The sequence below is a fragment of the Balaenoptera musculus genome, chromosome 1 (genome assembly GCF_009873245.2).
Source record: "Balaenoptera musculus isolate JJ_BM4_2016_0621 chromosome 1, mBalMus1.pri.v3, whole genome shotgun sequence".
NCBI classification, from domain to species: Eukaryota; Metazoa; Chordata; class Mammalia; order Artiodactyla; family Balaenopteridae; genus Balaenoptera; species Balaenoptera musculus.
Window position 1 is genome coordinate 98,731,256 of NC_045785.1, and position 20,742 is coordinate 98,751,997.

General features: G+C 46.8%; 1 long non-coding RNA gene across 1 annotated transcript; it reads right to left on the bottom strand.

Moving 5' to 3' along the window:
- Window positions 1-4,039: 4,039 nt before the first annotated feature.
- On the bottom strand, window positions 4,040-19,071 carry LOC118906333. Its single transcript, XR_005022476.1, has 3 exons — window positions 18,986-19,071; window positions 8,405-8,646; window positions 4,040-4,174 (listed from the first exon to the last, which is right to left on the bottom strand). It is a non-coding gene; the product is annotated as an uncharacterized LOC118906333 (long non-coding RNA).
- Between the last annotated feature and the right edge of the window lie 1,671 nt (window positions 19,072-20,742).

The window sequence follows — 20,742 nt, forward strand, 5'->3', positions numbered from 1 at the left end:
TGACAGTTATGACAGTGATGATGACTTATAGAGACTGAGGTAGGATAGCTATTTCTGTCTACACTGGAGAATTTACACAGAGAAAATGGTAAATTTAAAGATTTAAACTTCCAGCATAAAGCTGAAAGAGAACAAGAGAATGTCTATGGCACTGCTAAAATTTTCTCTAAATTCTTGTAGCCACAGAGCAGATATGGCTGAAAATAAAATTCCAAATGTCAGTGTATATGTTGCAGAATTACAATACAAGTTTAATTCATAGCTTCACCAATTCTCTTATGTGAAAATTAGGACTTGACTATGAAGGAGTAGAACTTGAGACTTTGAATGGAAACATTTTGGTGGACTTGGAAGAATCTAAGAAACTAAACCACTCCTATCCCTGAGCCGCCCTTGCTAACAAAAACAGTTACTTCTGCCTTGCCCAGGGAGACCAGCCAGTCCTTATAATAACCTCACCTGAGGAAGTTGCCTTTCAAGGGATTCTTATTCTTGTATTCAATATTCTTATAATTGTTTCCAGATTCATAACTATAATCACACCTCAGTAAAAGTCTCAAACAAGAGGCTATATAGCTTGTACATACCAAAAGACTTGCATATTTCTGTTCATTTATATTATTGGAAACCCAGGAAAAATGTATGGGAGTGAATTCCAGGGAGGATGGTATATAACTTTGAATAAGGCAGAATTTATCAATACTGGTATACTTAGCTGTGATTCTGTATTCAATGCATTAACTTCAGTAGTTAGGAATGCCTCTAACAATCTGCTGGATTGACTGAAATCTGGACTCTACAGTGGTCTATAATAAAGGAAATTGATATGGCAAAATTCTCTGGCATAAAATAGAAAAGAAATTGAGTTGTTGGAACACCACGCAGTTGAAGGCAGCAGCATTCAACAGTATTACCTTTGTAAGTTCCCTGGCACCACTATGTAAACAGTGGTGATTCATAACCAGACAGGTCCTGTGGAGGTGAACTTTCTGTGCTTCCTGTTGGTCTTCCTGGTTTCTGGTTCTTTCCCTGAGCCTGGTCTTCTAGCCTTCCTGTAAGTACTGTGTTTATTTTGATATTCCACCCCAAAATTCCTTTTCCATTGAAGTTAGCCAGAGTTGCCTATAACAAAGAAGAGAGAATTATATAGTTAGTTTTCATTCTTTCAGTTACAAAGGTTATTTAGAAACTCACATGATATTAACTTTAAATTCAATGGTAACCTCTGTTTCCCAGGCCATGCATATGGAGAAGACTGGAAGAATGGGGGTGAAGGTGGCAAATCCAGGACATACAATTAAAAGCCGTAATGAGATGTTTCACACCCACCAGGGTGTAAAAAATAAAAGTTCTGAAATTATCAGTGTTGGTTAGTATGTGAATAGCAGTGGGAGTGTACATTGGTATAACCATTCTGGAAAACTGTTTCTAGTAAAGTGAATGATATACATCCCTCTATGACCCAGCAATACACACACTGTGGGATTTATCATAGAGAAACTTGCCCATACACACAGGAGAAGGTACAAGAATGTTCACGTAAGCATTGTTTGTAATAGCAAAAAAGGAAAATAATGGAAATACTCCCAAAAATTCAATTAGGAAAATGAATAAGTAGCCTGTGATATATTCATACAATGGAATATTAAATGACCATGAACATGAATTCTAGAACACATCAACAAGATGCAGCCCAGCAATATAATGTTTAACTAAAAAAGCATTTTCAAAATATAAAAAAAGAAAGAAAAAAGTAATTCACAGAAAATTACAAAGAGAATGATTCCAAATTGGTACAATATTTAAAACAGGTGAAATTAAACAATATATTGCTTGGGAATACATGCGATAGCGATAAAATTCAGGTTGGAGTCACCTCTGAAGAAAGGAGAAGGATGTGAACCAGGAGGGGCACACAGCGAGACTTCGGAAGGATTGGTAATACTCTATTTTGTAACATATTTTACTACTACTTTAAAGCCACTTGTGTGTATTAAATATATACTGTTTTAGAATCATAAGATAATCATAATTTAAAAAACAATGTATGACAACTAGCTGCCACTTTAAATGCTGAATCACTTTGCTGTATACCTAAAAATAATACAACATTGTAAATCAACTATACTTCAATTTAAAAAATTAAAAAAAAAAAAAAAGAATGGCTCCTGGGACGGTGTGGACACACCCTGAAGCAGTGCCATCATGCAGAAGTTTTGGCACCAAGGGACCAAGCCTGCAGAAGGGAGGCATCATACAGGATACGCAAGTCTCCAGAAGGGTGGCAAAGTCCCTTCATATTCTAGACACCCAGTACAGGTCAGGGGGAACACCAGTCCAAAGAAGGATGGTGGGTGGTGTGACTTGAAGCGTGCGGAGCAGATCATGTCTAAGAAATCGATCTGAGGTGCGGCCAGGAGAAGCCTCAGGAAAGGGTCAAAGTGCTGGGATCTGAGAAATCAGAACTGAGATGCAGGTGGGCTTTGTCCTCAGGTACCACACATCCAGCCTGACCTGGGCTTTCAGCGAGCTGTCCCCACCTTGTCCACAGGCCATGTGCTCAGGACTTGACTTCTTAAGCCACCCACCCACCTCACTCCTTGTTCTGGTCTCTCTATTTTTATTGTCCCTGTTTCCTTGGTGACACTCCAGTCCACAGCTGTAGCACCCCCTCCTTGCTAAAAAACGACTCAAAGTAACTCCTCACTCTTCTTTATTGGACACAAATCAATACTAAGAGCTGGTAGTGAAAGAGTTAACACCTTGGAGAGATTCTCTCCCTATGCAATCAGAGGAATTGAAAGAGCACTGAATAGAAAAAGAATTGTACAGATAAACAGTGGCATACCAAGGAGGGGACATGGTGGGAGTGGTCTGCCCAGGTGAGGAGGAGAATTTTATCACTGACATCACTTGGAATTATCAATGCATGGTGATAATAAAAAGCAGACTGACTTTTCCTTGGTTTCATTATTGTTTTAAAATTCTCCACAGACAATGCACCTCATTATTCCTTGCACCCAGGGCAGACCACTCCAACATACGCTGGTACTGACCAGCTCTCTGAAACTTTCTGTGTTATGAGCAAATTTGCACTTTTGCAGTCTTTATCAAGTCTTTGATTTCTCTATCCATAAAATGGCATCCACAAGTGGGAGACAGTTGAGGCTGGAGGAGGTTTATATATCATCTGGTCTAACCCTCTCATTTCACAGCGAAGGAAACAGGTGTAGAGAGATGACGTGACTTGCCCAAGTTAGCGGCAGAGCTGGGTCTTGACATCAAGTCTCCTGGGTCTCTGTATCCAGGACTGTATCCCGTACAGAAGGGGGCACAGGTAGTTCAGGATATTACAGTTATTTATAGGTCCCTTTCCCAATTCAACCAAGAACTTTCTCTTAACTACTGAGGGTTCTAACAGTAATGTGCTCTCTGCCTGAGCCCCAAGAAAGCTTTCTTAGAGCAGGGTCAAAACCCCTTCCCTTACAGCCACCTGAACGTAGACTTGATGGCCCCATGGATTCTACTCACAGAATGTCTCCGCATTATCACAATAGAAATGTGAAAAGAAATCCTCTCTGCAGGCACGTGGTCTATAGGGTCAACGTTTCCTGTGCTGCTCCAATTTTTATAGCTTTTTCAATGGGCTGCTCTGTGCAGCTCTCAGTGTTAATCACTCTGCACCCTGCATTCGGAAGCCAGAGCTTTCCTAAAACCTTCAAGTTTCTCTCTGCTCCAGCCATCCTAGCAACCTCAGCCCCTGGGGGGACAGCAAGCTCACTGCCACCTTTCCAGGTCCTGTTGATGTCTTAGAGATATGGTGGTGGAAAACCCTAGCATATCTGGGACTCAGTTACATTTTTATTCTGCTACTCTTGGCCAGAAGGGAGTTTCTTTCCCCAGTCCCCTGTGATACTGAGACTGGCATGATGGCCACAGGTGCTCTCAAAAACAGCAGATTTGATATCAGCCGGAGTATAATCTTTAACGAATGAAGCATATAGGCTGCTCCTCCACTGTAGCAAATCATGACCTGGCACACTCCACGAGCAGGCTGAAGTCCTTTCCCATCATCCATTATTTTTAGATTATCCATGCCATTCTTCTCTTCATTAGCCCAAGTCATTGAGAGTTCAAGGTTGGTGTGGCTGAATCATTGCCCAAGTGACTCAGTCTCAGATTAAAAGGAGAAAAAGGCCTTGTTAATTCACCATAGCTTATAGAATAAAGTCTCATCTCTCTAGCAGGACATTCAAGGACTTTTCATGAACTGGCGTCAACCAATCTCACCAGCTCTACCATCCATCATCACCATAGAGCCCCTCTCTTTCTACCTCACACCTACGCTTTCCACATCTAATGCCTACTCCTCTGCCAGGACTCAGCTTAAGTCACCTTCTGCAAAAACTCTACCTTGACCTTCATCATAGACTTAGCACTTTGTGATCATTTGTCTCCTTGTCTGTTTCCTCCACTGGATTGTAAGCTCCAGGAGCTCCACTGCATGGTAAATGTGTGTCCTTGAAACTCTAATTTGCAATTTCATCATTTGTAAATGGAAATGCAACTCTTAGGAGGAATACATGAGTTAATGAATATTAAACACTCAAAAAATATCTGCTATTATTATGATCAGTATTTAAGGCATAGACAAGGTTAATTCTTGGTCTCCCCAATATCTAGCCCAATTTCTGAGACACAAAAGTCACTTGCTGAGTAAATTAATAAATGAATATATTCCATCCTAATCTAACTATTTTCTAAGCACTCCATGCCCTTTATAACTCTTTGCTCTTATACACTCTGTTTGGAATGCCAGTTCCTCCCCACCCCATCCTACACCCATCCATTTTCTACCTGGCGAGCTCTTACTTATCCTTCAAGACCAAGATCAAATGTCACATCCTCTTTTCTACCTTCCCAGATTCCCTTGGAGCAAATTTATCTGAGCTTACACAGAATTTTGTTCATAGCCCTATTATCATGCTCATGGCATTGTCTTACAATTATTGTAATGTTTGCTTATATGTTAATCTCTCCCTCTTTATAGTGAGCTCTCGCAGAGCAATGATTGATTTATGCATCCCCTGGCCCCAGTAATAGCATTGTGCTGGCATACATTAGGCATTTAATAGGCAAAGAAGAGATTCTCCAACGAGGCCAGAAGTTGATCCCAGTGTCACAGAGAAGGTAAGGGAAAAAAGCCTAAGGACTTTTAGGCTCTAAAAAAGCCTCTCCCTGGAGGCAGGGAATCTGGCTGTGTGCTTGGAGCAACATTGCCATTTCTTTATTTCTGTTACTTACTGCAACAATAAAGAAATAATTCAAAAGAGAAAGAAGCAACCTCCACTATCCTATTAAACTAGCGAATCAACTGCTTTCATTTTTCTTTGTTCCTGTACAGTGCTTTATTGAGTGAATACCGTTTTTTTTTTAACGTTTTTATTTATTTATTTATTTATTTATGGCTGTGTTGGGTCTTTGTTTCTGTGCGAGGACTTTCTCTAGTTGCGGCAAGCGGGGGCCACTCTTCATCGCAGTGCGCGGGCCTCTCACTATCGTGGCCTCTCTTGTTGCGGAGCACAAGCTCCAGACGCACAGGCTCAGTAATTGTGGCTCACGGGCCTAGTTGCTCTGCGGCATGTGGGATCTTCCCAGACCGGGGCTTGAACCCGTGTCCCCTGCATTAGCAGGCAGAGTCTCAACCACTGCGCCACCAGGGAAGCCCCTACAGTGCTTTATTTATATGCATGCATAATTTTACATAGTTGCACTCGTAATGTAGACACAATCTGACATTCTGCTTTTTTTACTTAACCATTTCTCATAAGCATTTTTCCAAGTTACTATACTGTCTACAAAGTCATCTATTCTGGCTGCATAGTATTCCATTTTGTTGTTTCTAAATTACAACTATTAAATATAATATTATGCCAAATATCTTTTTACATAGAGCTTTTCTTCTTCTAATTGCTGGTATTTTTCAAACATTTCTGCCTATGACTTCAGTATATTCCTTGGGGCTTTGACAAAAGAGCTGACTTTTTTTTTTAAGCCCCAGCAAACAGTTAAGGTGGCGCATAGAATAATAGTTCTCTACTTCTGGATATGCTTTTGAATCATGTGAGGATCTTTTAAAACTACCAATGCACAGGCCTACCCCAGACCAAATGAATCAGAATCAGGGAGTGGAGTAACAGAATGTTTAAAAGGTCTTCAGGTGATTGCAATGCCCGTGAGAATCACAGATTCTATCAGGACAGAGAATTAGCAAGAGCATCGTGGCCAGCAGCTTGATGGGTTTTTGTTCCAGAGCAGAGACTTCGCTGTCCCCTGCTGGGGGTGGTCTCTGTAGACCATGGAGATTCGTGATATACAGAGGGCTGTTAGAGGCTCATGGGAGAAACCTGATCAGTCATACAATCATTCAGTCAACGAGTATTTTTTGAGTACCAAACTGAACAAAATTTTACCCCAGAATTCCAGTCAAATATATCCAATGGCCTCTTCTACATTTCTGCCTAGATGTAAATAGACATTCTGAACTTGGCATGTCCAGATACTAACACCTAATTTATCCTGATCAAACCAGCTGTTCCAGTAGTCTTCTCCACTCAATTAATGGAAATTCCTACCTTCTGATTGCTCAGGCCCAAGACCTTGGGATCATTCTGGTGCCTCTCCTGTCACATCCCACATTCCAACCTATCAGTGAGTCAGTGAGTCCCATGGGTATTCCCTTCAAAATATATCCAGAATCTAACCATTTCTCACCACCTCCACCCAGTATCATCCTGGTCCAAGTTACCACCATCTCTTGCCTAGATTATTGCAATAGCCTCTGAAATAGTCTCTCTAATTCACTCTTGCCTTTTGCAGACTTTTCTCCACATAGCAGCCAGAGGATCTTTTAAAAACATAAGTCTGTTATATCAGACTAAAACTTTCAATGTCTCCCCATCTCACCTGGAGTGTGATGGTTAATTTTGGGTCAACTTCACTGAGCCACAGAGAGACAGGACATTCAGTCAAACATTATTTTTGTTGTATCTGTTTGGGGTGTTTCTGGATGAGATTAACATTTGAATCAGTAGACTAAGTAAATCAGACTTCCCTCCCTAATGTTGGTGGGCCTCATCCAATCCCTTAAAGGCCTGAATAGAACAAAAAGGCCAAGGGAACTCCAGCCTGATTGCTTACACTGGGACATCAGTCTTTTCCTGACTTCAGACTCCAACTGAAACAATGGTTCTTCCTGGGTCTCGAGCCTGTGGCCTCACAGACTGGAATCTACACCTGGCTCTCCAAGTTGCCAACAGCAGATCTTGGGACTTCTCATCCTCCATAATAGCATGAGCTAATTTCTTATAATAAACAAACAAATATCCCGTTGGTTCTGGAGAACCCTAATACACAGAGTAAAATCCCAAGTCCTAATCTAGACCTACAAGTCTGTCAGACTTCCCCATTACCTGTCTGACCGCACCTTCTTCCTCTCCCCTTCAAGCACTGCGCTCCCACAATGTTGGCCTCAAAGAAGCCAAACATCCTTCAGCCTCAGGACCTTTGTACCTGCTGTTTCTTCTGCCTGGAAAGCTCTCCCACGTGACTCACTCCTTTACTTCCTAAAGGTCTACCTCAGCTCCACGACATCTCATTGAAGAGGACCACCTTGATACACACAACCCCCCAGATAAAACTGCAACCCGTCCCCATATGACGTTCCTAAGTCTTCTTCTTCTGCTTGAATTTTCTCTGTTGTACTCATGACTGCCTGATATATTAAATATTTGTTTGTCTACTGCCTTTTCCCGCACTGAAATGATTCAGACAAGAAAAAAACCCGGATACATAATATATTAGGTAGCGATAAGGAAGAAAAATAGGGGAAGGGAATAGAACATGAGAGGGTGTTGTTCCCAACAGGCCATTAGGAAAGGCCTCCCTGAGGGAATGTAAGGGAGGTGAGACCAAGGTGACAGAACCAGGACTGAAAACAGCAAAGAGAGGCTGTGAACAAAGCACCCAACCCATATCCCCTCAGCATTCTTTATTCAGGTGAAAGTCAGTGATGTCCTTCTGTGAGTGCTGCTGCCCTCAGCCGAAGTCCTCTCTGGCCTGCACATGGGGCATTGTTGCCTCTAGGAGCCGGCCTTAGCCGATGCCAGCAGGGAGCCAGGGAATCAGCACCCCAGCTCCCTCCGCCTTTGGTGGGGACAAGTCTGAGGCCTCTTTACAACCATCTCCCAGAGCACTGAGCCCGCTTGCCCACAGCGGGTCACCTGTTCACTAACACCTTGCCTCTGCTTCCTTCCCTTCTGTACCCACCTGTGCTTCCCACTCCCTGGACTCGTGCACTGACATCCCTATCTCAGGACGCAGCCTAAGACAGAAGAGAGCTCACCTGCTTCCTAGTGGCTTCTCAATCTTCAGCTGGAGGGTCTGTGGGAGCGACAAGCGGGGAAGAAGGCCTCTGCTGGGGGAAGCTGTGCGCCACGCCCTGGGCTGCAGGCACAGACAGTCAGGCCAGTGCTCAGTGTCCAGGAGCTGCTCTTGACCCAAGCACCTCACATTGCACCTCCACACAATAGAGTGTGATATTCAAATCAGGTCGAGGTCCTGGAGGGAGAGGGTGGCTGCACAGGCCTGGTGGTGGATTTATAGAAGTGGATTAACCCAATCTGCATACTAAACAGCATGTAAATTATGTTATTTCAACCCATAAGTTTAGACATGTCCATAAGAATAAAAATTTATGACAATGGTAAGACGTATGGTTGGTATAAATAAGCTAACCCAAGCAAAATACGCTAAAAGTGCTATGGAAATTCTCCAGATTAAGTGAGTGATACCAGCCCCAGCTTTCAGCAGGAGAAGGGGAAGCTGTCTCCTGGCCTTGGGGCCATCTTGGTGCTGCCTCCACTCTGTGCAAGGAGAGGGAGAGAGTGGTCATTATTCAGGTACAAACAGGTGGCTGCGAGCCCTGGGGGAGAGCCCTGCCTTTGAAGAGGGTCACTCTTAGAGATGGGAGCAGAAAGCACTCCAGGGTCCGGGAAAAATCCTCTCAATAATAGTAATAGCAAAGAATAATAATATAATAGCTAATATTTTTGAGGACTTACTATGTGCCTAATACAATTCTGAGCCCTCTATGTGTTCTAATAATTTAATTCTTACAACCACTCCCATGAGGTAGGTACTATTATGATTTTTTTTTTTTTTTTTTTTGGCCACACCACGAGGCATGCAGGATCTTAGTTCCCCAACCGGGGATTGAACCCAGACCCCAGCAGTGAAAACACCATGTCCTAACCACTGGATTGCCAGGGAATTCCTTATGAATCCCATTTTAATCTGAGCATTTGAGGCTCAGAGGTCAGGCATGCAGTAAATAGTACAGAACTGCCCTCAGGCAGTGTGACCCCAGAGCCTGCAGACTTAACCATAACGTACTACTCCCTCCACTGAACATCATGCTGAAAGGAAATTTCGGAATAATTTATTTCAAACTGTTCACTTTACAGATGAGGAAACTGAGGCCAAGGGGACTTGGTGACTTGCCCAAGGTAAATGGCAGAGCCAAGATTCTGGCCTAGGATTTCAGACACCATGACTAAAGATCTTTCAAGAGCCCAGGGTACCGCTTCCTGCTGCCACTCATAGTAAGAAAGCCAAAGGAGCTGGAATACAGTGGGGACTATCAGTCTTAATTTTCTTTCCCGTGTGTCCCTGAATCCCAGGTGGAGGAGGTCTGCCTTCAGTAGATTTGCAAAGGGCAGAGCTGGGAAAATTCAGCTCCTGCTCTCAGAGGGCTTTCTCTCCTAGCGGGAATACTCTGCCCTGCCTATCCGGGGTGAACTCAGCAGATCAATGCCAGCCCTCACCTCTAAGACTAGCCTCCCCTTCCAAGTGCCTGACGCTAGTACTTAGCCAAATCAGCACAGTCTCCAGGTGCCAGGCTTTCTAGTCTAGGGTTCATTCTGTTGCAAGTGATCAATCATATCTCAAGCCAGCTCAGCCAAAGAGGAGGTCCACTGGGAAGCCCAGTGGGGGGAATGGACTGGGCCCAGTGGAGACGTGGCTGTATCCAGGGACTCAGTGTCCTCAGGACTTGGGGTCTCCGTCTCTGCCCCTTCTGTCTGTAGGCCATACTCTCAGGGAGGTTTTCTCCACGAGGTGGGAGAGAGAACCCAAGCCTGCATTCTGAGGGCCAATCATGCAGAATGGGGGGAGGCCCCTCTCCCAAGGCCAATACACTAAGTCCATATATTCATTCAACAAGGATGTAGGGAGCACCTATATGGTCAGGCTCAGGGACACAGCCATAAACAAATGTAAATCTCATGCCCTCTGGAATAGACACTCTCTTGGAGGCAGGATGGGGAACAAATAAAAAACAAGATAAGTAGGTGAAGTAAATAGTATGTTACATGGTGATGATTGCAGAGAAAATACAACAGAAGGGGGATAGGAGTGCCAGGCAGTATGTTATTAAATTGGAAGTAGGGGCAGAGAAGGCCTCACTGAGAAAGTGGCACTTGAGCAGAGAGCTGAAGGAGGCAAGAGCGTGAACAAGATGGGTATCTGAAGGAAGAGCACGTCAGGCAAAGGGAACAGCCTGCACAAAGGCCCTGAGGTGGGAGTGTGCCTGACATGATGCATGACAGAAGAGAGATCAGTGTGACTAGAGCAGCGTGAGAAAGGGGGAAATAGAGGAAATAAGGTCAGAGAAATGACGGAGGGAAGGGACATTTTATGTACAGTCTTGTAGAGAGAGAGAGAAATGGATTGTCATGCAAGGGTTGTGGGGGACATTTTATATACGGTTTTACAGAGAAAGAAATAGGTTGTCACTGAAAGGTTTGGGGCAGAGAAATGATGTAATCCGACTTACATTTTAAAAGGCTCATTCTGGCTGCTGTGTTGAGAACAGACTATAGGAGGCATGAATTGAAACGAGGAGACCAATTAGGAGACTATTGTGATAACATGGGAGAGAGACGCTGGTGCCTTCGACTGAAGTGGAGTTAGTGATAAGACTCGGGACAAATTTTGAAATGGAGCCAACATGACTTCCCGATGAATCATATGTGAACTGACAGAAAGAAAAGTGTCAAGAATGACTCCAAGATTTCTTGCCTGAGCAACAAGGAATGATGGCATTGTCATTAACTGAGATAGAAAAGGCTAAGAAAAGCAGGTTTGGAGGTGGGGAGGGGACAATCGGGGAAAAATCCACTGATAATTTGTAGGGTTTCACACCCACATCTAGGTGAATCGCTGCACAAGGCAGATGGGGTACTCTGATTGGTCGGCTGGGTCACGTGCCAATGTTGGGAAGCAGGACATGGTGATTGACAGCCCCCTTAGGACCGCATGGGATGGGAAAGCCATAATTCCTCAAAGGGAGGGTTGCTGGGTGAATCTTCCAGCATACTGGTCACAAGCAATAGCCATCTTAGCACAGTGCCAGGCACATAGTAGGTGCCCCCAAAACATTTACTAAGTAAATGAATGAAGCAATTGAAACGTCACTGAGCTGGCCATTGGAAAACAGGGGTTTTTGCTCAACTTCTTCCCAGGCTGCAGAGCCATCTAGGCTGTTGTCCTACTCTAACCCCACCCTGGCCTCAGAAAAATCTCCTTGAGCAAAATCTGTAGACAAATAGGACTGCCTGTTTTCTTCCTGCTCACAGGGGAGAGGAGGGGCCAGGAGGCCTGGCGCTGGGCAGCACTGGTGGCTGTGTGCCCCCCAGAGAAGGTTTGTGGCCTCAGTTTGGGGGAGTGGGAGGCTGAGCGGCAGAGCCTGACCAAGGAGGTCGCACAGCCACCCCCCAGACACACACCCTGGCTTGCAGCCGCTCCCACCCAGGCTCAACCACCGGCTCCGGGCTGGCCCAGCTGCTAAAGTTCTTCCAGTGGGTTAGTAGGAGGGATGGAAAGGCTGGGAAGCAAAAGAAAGAAGAAGTGCCAGGTGCCTAGAACCTGGGGCCTCTAAAATTTGGAGCATAAATTGGGAAAGAGAGGAGAGAAGGGAGGAGGGAGAGGGAGGGAGGGGGGAGGGGAGGGAGAGAGATTGATTCCCCCCACATCAGGCTGAGCCCCAGGCTCTGACTGCTCCCATGGGCACAGGAATCACATGCTGCAGAGGAGAGGCTAAGGCCCCTTGCCAGCAGGAGTGGGCAGCAGGGACAGGAAGGGCCGTGCTCTGCTTACATTACAGCTGCATACGTTCCCCATCCGTTCTCCACTCTTCTGTGCCCCAGAAGGCTGACTAACCCCAGGAGATTGTGTCATCCAGGGTCCCTTGCTGCTTCCAGTAGGGGTTGCCAATGGGAGGCACTGGCAGAGTTCAGAGGGAGGCAGGAGAGAAAGGTGGGGCACTTCTTCCCCACGCCCTGCCTGCTTCAGGGCCATCTCTGGCTCTAACCATCCACCACTGTAGCTCCTGCAGGGCGGCCCCCTTTACACAGTTCCTCTGGGGCACCCTTCCCTCCCAGCCTGAGGGCTAGTGTGGCTAGGCCCTGGGTGCCTCACCGCTCTGTGTTTCTCCCCTTCACCCTGCCCTCACCTCTGTAAGCCCTCCCTTCATGGAGGTCTCGTCATTGGAACCACCTGGGATGAGCTCATTTTCTTTGAGGGACCCTGGCTGAGACAAGCCCCAAGCCTCCCTGAGAAATCCTGAGCTCTTGACCTTGTATAACCAGCACCAAACAATAACCAAGGGGCAGCTTCACTCAGATAAAAATGCAGTTACTAATGGTTTGCTTTGTGCCGGGCACAGTGGAGGACCCAGAAACAATTCAGATTTGAAGCCCACTCTCTAGGAGCACGTAGTCTAGCCAGAATTGAGGCTGAAGAGACCTGAGAACTGCTATCTGAAGCCCCCTGCAGCCTGGGGACACCTCAGCACACTCAGCCCCTCACTGCAGCCGAAGGCTGCGCTGCTCCCCCTTCCCGCACCCCTCCTGGGCTGCCCTGGTGCCATGGCTCTTCCCTTCAAGGCTGCCTGCGATCTTCAGTTGTCTCCGCCCCTGGGTGAGGATGGAGTTTGGTGGAGGGTGGAGCAGAGACGAGAGGGTAGACTTTGTGTTGCTTCCACACCTCTCAGCCCTTAGGCCAGAACAAGCACAGAGTGTACAGCCAATGTGCATTTATCAAATAAGCGAATGAAGAAATAAGCAGTGCTCCTCCTGAATGCAGGAGCAAACATGCAAGGTTCTTGCAAGGTGCTGCACTGGACTCCACGCAGGGGGAAGGGAAAGCCAAGGCCCCTGGTGCTACCGAGCTCCATCATCAAGGCAAGAACTGTCCCCAGACAGAAATGCTGGACGCAGACATAGCGTGATTTCCAGAGGCCCAGAGAACAAAGCAAGAGACCACAGCTGAAGGGTCACACCACCGAAGGAGAGCAAGAAATGTGTGCACTGAGCAATACGAAGTGTGGAAGAGTCTATATGGGTGTGGTTAAACCACAGACTCTGGAACCACGCTGCCCAAGTTCAAATCCTACTTCTGCCTTTTATTTGCTGTGAGACCTTGAACAAATTTATTTAACCATTCTGTGCCAATTCCTTATCTGTAAATTGGGGACAATAATAGTACACACCTCAAAGGCTTATTGTAGAGACTAAATAAGTCATGAAGCCAGTAAGTTATGAAGCAAAAACCCTTAGAAGAGTTCCTGGCACATAGTAAGTGCTGTGTAAGTTTGCTTTTATTATGATTTGCTATTACGAAGGAACAAATTCAGCTGGGCAGAAGGGCACGATCCCAACTAGGCAGATATGCTAGTATTGAAGGTTATCAGCCAAGTGACACCAAAGCAAACTTTCCTCTTTGTATTCTCTTATTTAACAAAAATCTTGAGACTTTTTTGTAATATTGCATAACAAATAGAATTACACTTAATGTTTCAACGTGACATGACCCATTTCATCATCTTTTGAAGATGATTCGATGATATTTCTGATATGATTTCCTTCCCTTTAGGAAGTTAAGGGGTAAACTCCCCAAGCCACAGTATCCTCATCTGTAAGACAGAAAGACACGTACCCTCTTCCAGGCATTGTAACAGAGATGGATTAAGTAAGACAGGGTCTACAGGACATTAACACTGAGCCGGCACTGTCGTGGGTGCCATTGCACCTTCCACTTTCTTGTTCCCTGGAGAAACATCCTCATTCCCCACTGGCTGCCTGGCTCAGGGAAACTGAGGCAGGTAGCTGTGCCCCCTTGGTGTGGTCTCATACCAGGGAGCCCTGCCCGGAGGAGAAGCTGCCAGTTCGATCCTGGCAGCTAAGAGGCCCCCTCTAAGCCAGCCCCGCTTCCAGAATTGGCTGAGGGCTCCTCAAAGGAGCAAAGGCCACCAGGAGGGTGAAAGGAGAGCTCCCACAAAGCCCTGAAGCCCGGCCATGATGCTGGACCACCTCCCCCTCCCTGTTTGGGAAGTGCCCTGAAGGGGAAGATGCAAAGAGGACCTGCAATGGGCAAATGAAGGGCAACCAAGAGCCAGGATTTGTCTCAACAGCTTAATTCTCTGCTTTCTTGTCAGCCCTGATGGCTGGCAGCGAGGATAATTTGAAATGAAGAAGGTTTTTCAAGGAGGAGCAAGAATCTCTCATCTGAAACTAATCTGTTGTCCAAAATTGTGCTGCAGAAGTTGTTTAGAAGTTGCAGATTAAGTTGTGCGTAAAAATACAGCAACTCTTGATTATCCACACTCATGGATAATCCAAAAACGACAGATACCTCAAATGATTTCTATTTGGTTTCGTAATGCAGGATTATTTCCCCTCAATATGTTTACTTTTCTGCATTTAATTGTCTTCAGGGTATAGCCAGAGAGCTAGGGGATCTATAACCTTCTGTTAATTGCAAAACAACCAAGGTTTCAGCACCATGCCCTGCAGTGCAGAAGCTGCCTGGGCACTATTTATAAAAATAAAAATACAATGCAGGAGAATGCAGAGGAAGTGAGAGAGAAGGAAAACTATTCGATTTTTGTCCTTTCCACACACAGACCAGGGAGGGGTGATTAAGAAGATAGGTTCTGAAGTCAGACTCCTCAAATTCAGATCCCAGCTCTGTCTCCTACTAGGTGTGATTTTGAGCACTTACGTAACCTCTCACAGCCTCAGTCTTCTCATTCGTAAATTGAGGTTACTAACAGTAGCACCGTTATAAGGCTGTTGTTAGGATTAAATGAGATCATTTATATAATGTGTTTAGCACAAGGCCAGGCACACAGGAAGCATTCAACGGATGAACATTAATACCAGTAAAAGTTAGTTACAACTAGTTCTCAGAAAACTGGGTAGCTGATCTCCTGCAAAGAGGGCTCAGTAACATCTTGTGGAATTCAATGAAGGACCCCAGGGGCTGTAGACAGTCTGCAGCCCCTCCATATCCCTCGAGTGGGGATGACCGAGGTTTCAGGGGAGGGGGCAGCTGAAGCTGTGGACGGGCACTGGGGGAGAGCCCAGGACAGCTGTCAGCTCCTCTGTGTGCTGAGCCAACAGGCCCACCATCCAGTCTTAATTATCCTGCCTAATGGGGTAAAGCAATTATGATTCAGAGAAAATTGGCCATTAGCAGCTGGGAAAGCAAACAGCCTTCAATGGCACAGCACAAACACCAGGTCAGGAGAGAGGCCCAAGTGTGCCAGGAGGGAAGTGCAGGGGCCAGGGGCTCCACTCCTGGAGCTGCCATTTGGGAAAGGGGAAGGCAGAAGACCTTCAGCTCACTCAGATATGGGTCAAAGAAGAGGGAAATGGAAGAAGGGATACAAAACTACCAAGGTAGCCGGTGAGCATGAAGACACCGGGAGAGCTGCTCTGGAGCCCAAAGTTCCAGAGTTTATCTCAGCCATCCCCCTGCCTCTGAAGAACACAAAACAGGTCAAGGAACCAAAACAACTTAATCAGGTCAAGGTGAAGTTTCAGGATAACACTTACCCTAGGGTAAGGTGACCTAGATTCTAGGTCTGGCTCTGCTAGGAACTTAATTATAGTAGTAGTAATAGTAGTAGTGGTAGTAGTAGTAGTAGTAACAGCTTCTTATCAACTAGGTACTATGTTAAGCTCTTTACATGGATGATCCCATTTAATCCTCAGAAGCTTTATGAGGAAGATATTATTCTGCCCATTTTACAGATGAAGGAGTGAGTAACTATCTGTAAAGAAACTGCTTTAAATCACCCAGCTAATAAGTAGGTGATCTGGGATTCAAACCCATGTCCCTCTGATTCCAAAGTGCCTGCTTTTAACCACTCTCCGGGGCTATTAGCTTTAGCAGAACAAGCTCAGCTGCTTGATGTGTGAGGAATTTCTAGCCCAAAGTTGTGTGGGAAACCCAGACAGAGGACCGCCAGAAGTGGGAGTTGCCACCTCCTGCCTACTGGGTAGGGCCAAGCAGCTCAGTGGAGAGTCAAGGGCTCAGGAGGCCAGGCTGGAAGAGAAGAGCGACAATTTTCTTTTTACATCTTCACAGCAAGGGCTTTGAAGGATCTCCAGGTGCTTTCACACACCCTCTGGGACCCCTGCCGTTCCCTCCTACTTCCCGAGCCCTAGAGGGCAGAGGGCCTTGGGGCAACAGTGCCTTGGGGCAAATGCGCCACGGACACTGGGCACTCCGCCACATCCTGTAGCCTCCACCCAGCACAGCCTCTGACCCTCAGCCCCTCTGGGCCTCAGGCTGCCCTGTTGCCGGCCACTCACTGGCACTCAGGGGGCTTTGGGTCTGGAGCCCACTGGGAGCTACCCTAGACCCCAAGGGAAAGATACTGAGGCAGCTGCTTCAAAAGGGTTTCTGACTACTTTCATCTCTTTTTCTCCACCTTCACTTCCCTCAGCACATGCCATATTCCACGTATTCCATGGGGATCTGCTGGAGAGGGGCAGTGGGAGATCTGGGCTGGGGTGGGAACAGGTTGGGCTGGGTTATCCGGTTGGAGAGAAATCTATGCTGGGCTGAATCACTCCCCTTCCCCCCACTGTCCTCTCAGCCCTCCAAGATCTCAGCTGCAGAGCCAGCATTGCTTTGTCAGCAGACTGTTTGTTCTCCAAATCTGTGCACAGTCCTCAAGCCTTCATCTATCTTCCCTACTGCATCTAACCCATCTCTTTGCAGTCCATCTCCTCCATTTCTCTCTGTATTCACCCTGCCTCTCAGCCACCAGGCTTTCCTCCACTCCCTCCCAAGCAATAGAGAATTGGAGAGAAGGGTGTGTGAGCTGGGAGGAGACCTTACTGATGGCATTGTCCAACTCTTTCATTCCACGAGTTGGTTAGAGGCAGAACTCTGGCTGGTCCCCGGTGCTCTTGACTTCCTGTTCAGTGTTACCTCCTTCAGGAGGGAAGCTTGTCAAGTTCCAGGAGCAAGTACCATGCCCAGTGCCCAGGGGTGGCTAAGCGGCAGACTGTCCTGTGTCCCCACTTGCTCTCACTCTGGCTGGCAGTAGGGAAATGGACTAAACAGTGACTGATAGCCTTGGTGAGCCCTGGGATCCCGTCTTCGTTTCTACTCAGTTTCCTCCAATATGAAGAGAAGCGCTTGAGACTCAGGTGATGATCGGAAGGTGGACTTTGTGGCCAGTGGAGAACTTCAGCCCAAAGAAACAGGTCATGTGTAATTAGACGTGACTCCCAGAGGCTGCCTCACCACCACTACCTCCTCCCCTGCCCCCAGCTCCCTGGCCTTGGCTCTCTGAACCCTTGGATCTCTGAGCAAAGAATTTCCCTCATCAGAGAGTAATTGCCCCTGACTCCCCTCACTTTTAATCAACAAGCCAAGGTATTTGTTCCTGGGAGCATTATTGATTTCCAGGGACTTGGAACTTAATTACATTTTTGCAGTCTGTTTGGAATCCTCAGAGAAGCGAGACACTTTCTGTTCTTTGAACTTACCATGTAGGAGGGCTTCCAGCATCTCAAATATTCCATTCTGCAGTCTGCTCAAGCCTGCAGGGTCACACTCTGTCCCAAGATGTGGCTCAAGTCCTGGTCTGTTGTGAGTGCCCGGACCAAAATGAGTCTGAGGCCAGGGGGATCCACTCTCTTACCCCATTGTAATCTGTCTCCTTTCATGGGCCCAGAGCTTCTAGATTATTGGACAAGATGCAAGTTCATTGGAGGGTCTTGCTCACAGACTCAGATTTTCAATCCTGGATGGACTTTAGTGAAATTTCAACTCTGGAAGCTTCCTATGGACTGGGTGTCTGGTTAGATCAGCACACATTTTGAGGGCATGGTGGGGAGAGGGGTCTAATATCTTTAATAAATTTACAAACTTGGATCTTTTTAGTGTGGTGTAGACCAACAGGTAAGCTCCAATCCACTCGCTGAAAGTCCATGTCAGTGAAATATGCTGAATCTTAAGAAGACAGAGGATGTTAGTATATCGGAACAGTGCGGAGTGGGGGGAACTGTGGACACAGCCATGTGAACGGGCCAGCCTGTGACTTTTCCACCCATTTCCATTGTCAATATAGATGCAGCCCCTGAAAGCCCTGGCCTTAGACATTTCCCCCCAAAAAACAGTGAGCCAGCTCCCTGGGGCATGACCTCTTCCCTTGCCAGTATGTGGCTCCACCCCAGCCCTTCCTGGGGCAGCCCTGCCATTTCCCCAGCCTCTGGCTGACATCCAGGTCAAAGCAGCAAGTCAGGGGTATCCTAGCTCACCAACTTCGGGGGTCACCTGCCAGGGCCCACTCTAGAGCTCATAAGTACCAGATCTCCTCTAGCTGCAGGCGTCCCTGAAGATACTTGTTATTTGAGAGCCACCAAGTCATTGCTGGAAGTGGAAGCACAAGGAAGTGACAGTGAGGAAGGGACAACTGAGGATTGGGGTAGAAAAAGGAGAATTCATATCTGCAGAAATGTCCAAACTTTCAGTGAGGGTAAGGAGAGTGGCTCTCTGTCTCCTCCCCACCATCCCCGCCAGCCACTTACCACCCCCATTTACAGGGGCGCATTCATCAAATGACCTGGAAATGTTCACAAGCAGCCTGGTCCAATCTTCCCAGAGAGCAGTGAAGGCCAGCCTGGCTCAGCAGCAAAGCTCAGCTCCAACCAGCCCAGGAGCAAAAACAAAGAGGAGAAATAGCACATGCATCAAGGATGTGATGGAGAAAAGTGAGCCTCCCAGCTCAGTCCAGGAGGCTATGCAGAAAGTCCCATGAATGGAGAGCAGCTGGGCCACCTTGAAGCCCCCCATGTGAGATAACAAGCAAGGGCTGGTGCCTGGGATTCTACCATGAGCCAGACACTCTGCAGGGCAAGTGCCCTTGGAAAACGTAAGAGTGAGAGGTCGATTCCTACCAAGATGTAAGTGAGAGGAACTCATGACAGTAGGAGCAGAGCTGACTGGCAGATGACAGGAGCTGGGGTGACAAGGGGAGAGAGGCCCTGGAGTCAGGCCCAGCTGCTTCACGCTGTGCAGGAAGATTGGATCTGGCCGTCCTCCCTTCCTTCAGTCCTGCATGATCCTTCTCTGACTTAATTCTCAGCTGTGGCTTCTGGTTGCTTTTTCTCATTTCCAAGTTAGCTGAACAATAGTGTGGACCATCTTCATGGCTCCCCCTCACTCCCTACTCCACTTGTCTATTCATTTCAAAAGAGTGCCCCTGGGCATCTCCTTGCTTTGGGTTAGACCAGCCCTTTTCCCTCATCTGCCATTGTTCACAGAGCCCATCCATCCCCCCTTACCCCTGAGACCTCCTCCTCCTAACCTCTTTCCAAGGGATCCCCCTGAAACAGAACCAGAAACTAGTGGCAGAGGAGCTGGGAAAGGGAAGGCAGTAGAGGACAGCTGTGGTTTTGGGTTCAGGTGCTGCAGGCTTCTCTGGCTGGATTTGCCCTTCTTCCGAGAAGCCAGTCATGACCAAGAGGACAGGCCAGCCCCAAAGCGGAGTGCAGGGCCGGGGACAAGTACGAGGGACAATTATAATGAAAACCACTATAGTCATAGATGCTCTATGTGCCAGGCACAGGGCTAAACCCCCTATCTCATTTAATCCTCAAAGCCACTGTAGGCAGGAATTTTCTCCATTTACAGGTGAGAAATCCAACTTTCAGATAAAGTAATTTGCCGAAAGCCACAAAAACAAACAAGACCATGATTCAGAGAAATCCTGGCTGTTGGTCCCAGTGAAAACCTTAGCTTCAGTGCTTATCTCCCATCTCTCACCAGCAGGCAAGAGAAAGTGGATGTGAGAAGAGGGGCTGTACAGAGCCCCAGAGGGACCCCAGATTCCCATTCTGTTACCAGAAAGGGGCCTCACCAGTCCCCTGTGTGAGTCCAAGCTCCTTACCTGATGGCACCTGAGGTCACCCCAGCTATGTCTTCACCTTCTCCACAGACTTGGGTGGCATCCAAGGCTGGAACTCAGAACCCCCATCTTGACTTCTGGTTCTGCTTACTGCCTCTTACTGGATTTTTTTTCTATCCTGGCCTCATTTTACTCATCATAAAAGGGCTGATGGTTACCAGCATCTCCTTCTAGTCTGCAGAACTGTCTGGGGAAGCATTAAAGATGGAAAAGAAAATAAAAAGATTGGTACCCTTAAAGGAAGGGTGTTTGTCGTTGTTGACATTAACATTTCACCTGAAAAACAGGAGGTCCCCATCCAGACCCACTGCCCCCTTTGTTGTAGGAGCCATGGAGTAGCCTCAGAATTGGTCAATAAGCTCAGAAGTTCTAGGACTCAGAAAGAGGATCAGGTGCCCTGAAAGAGACAACTT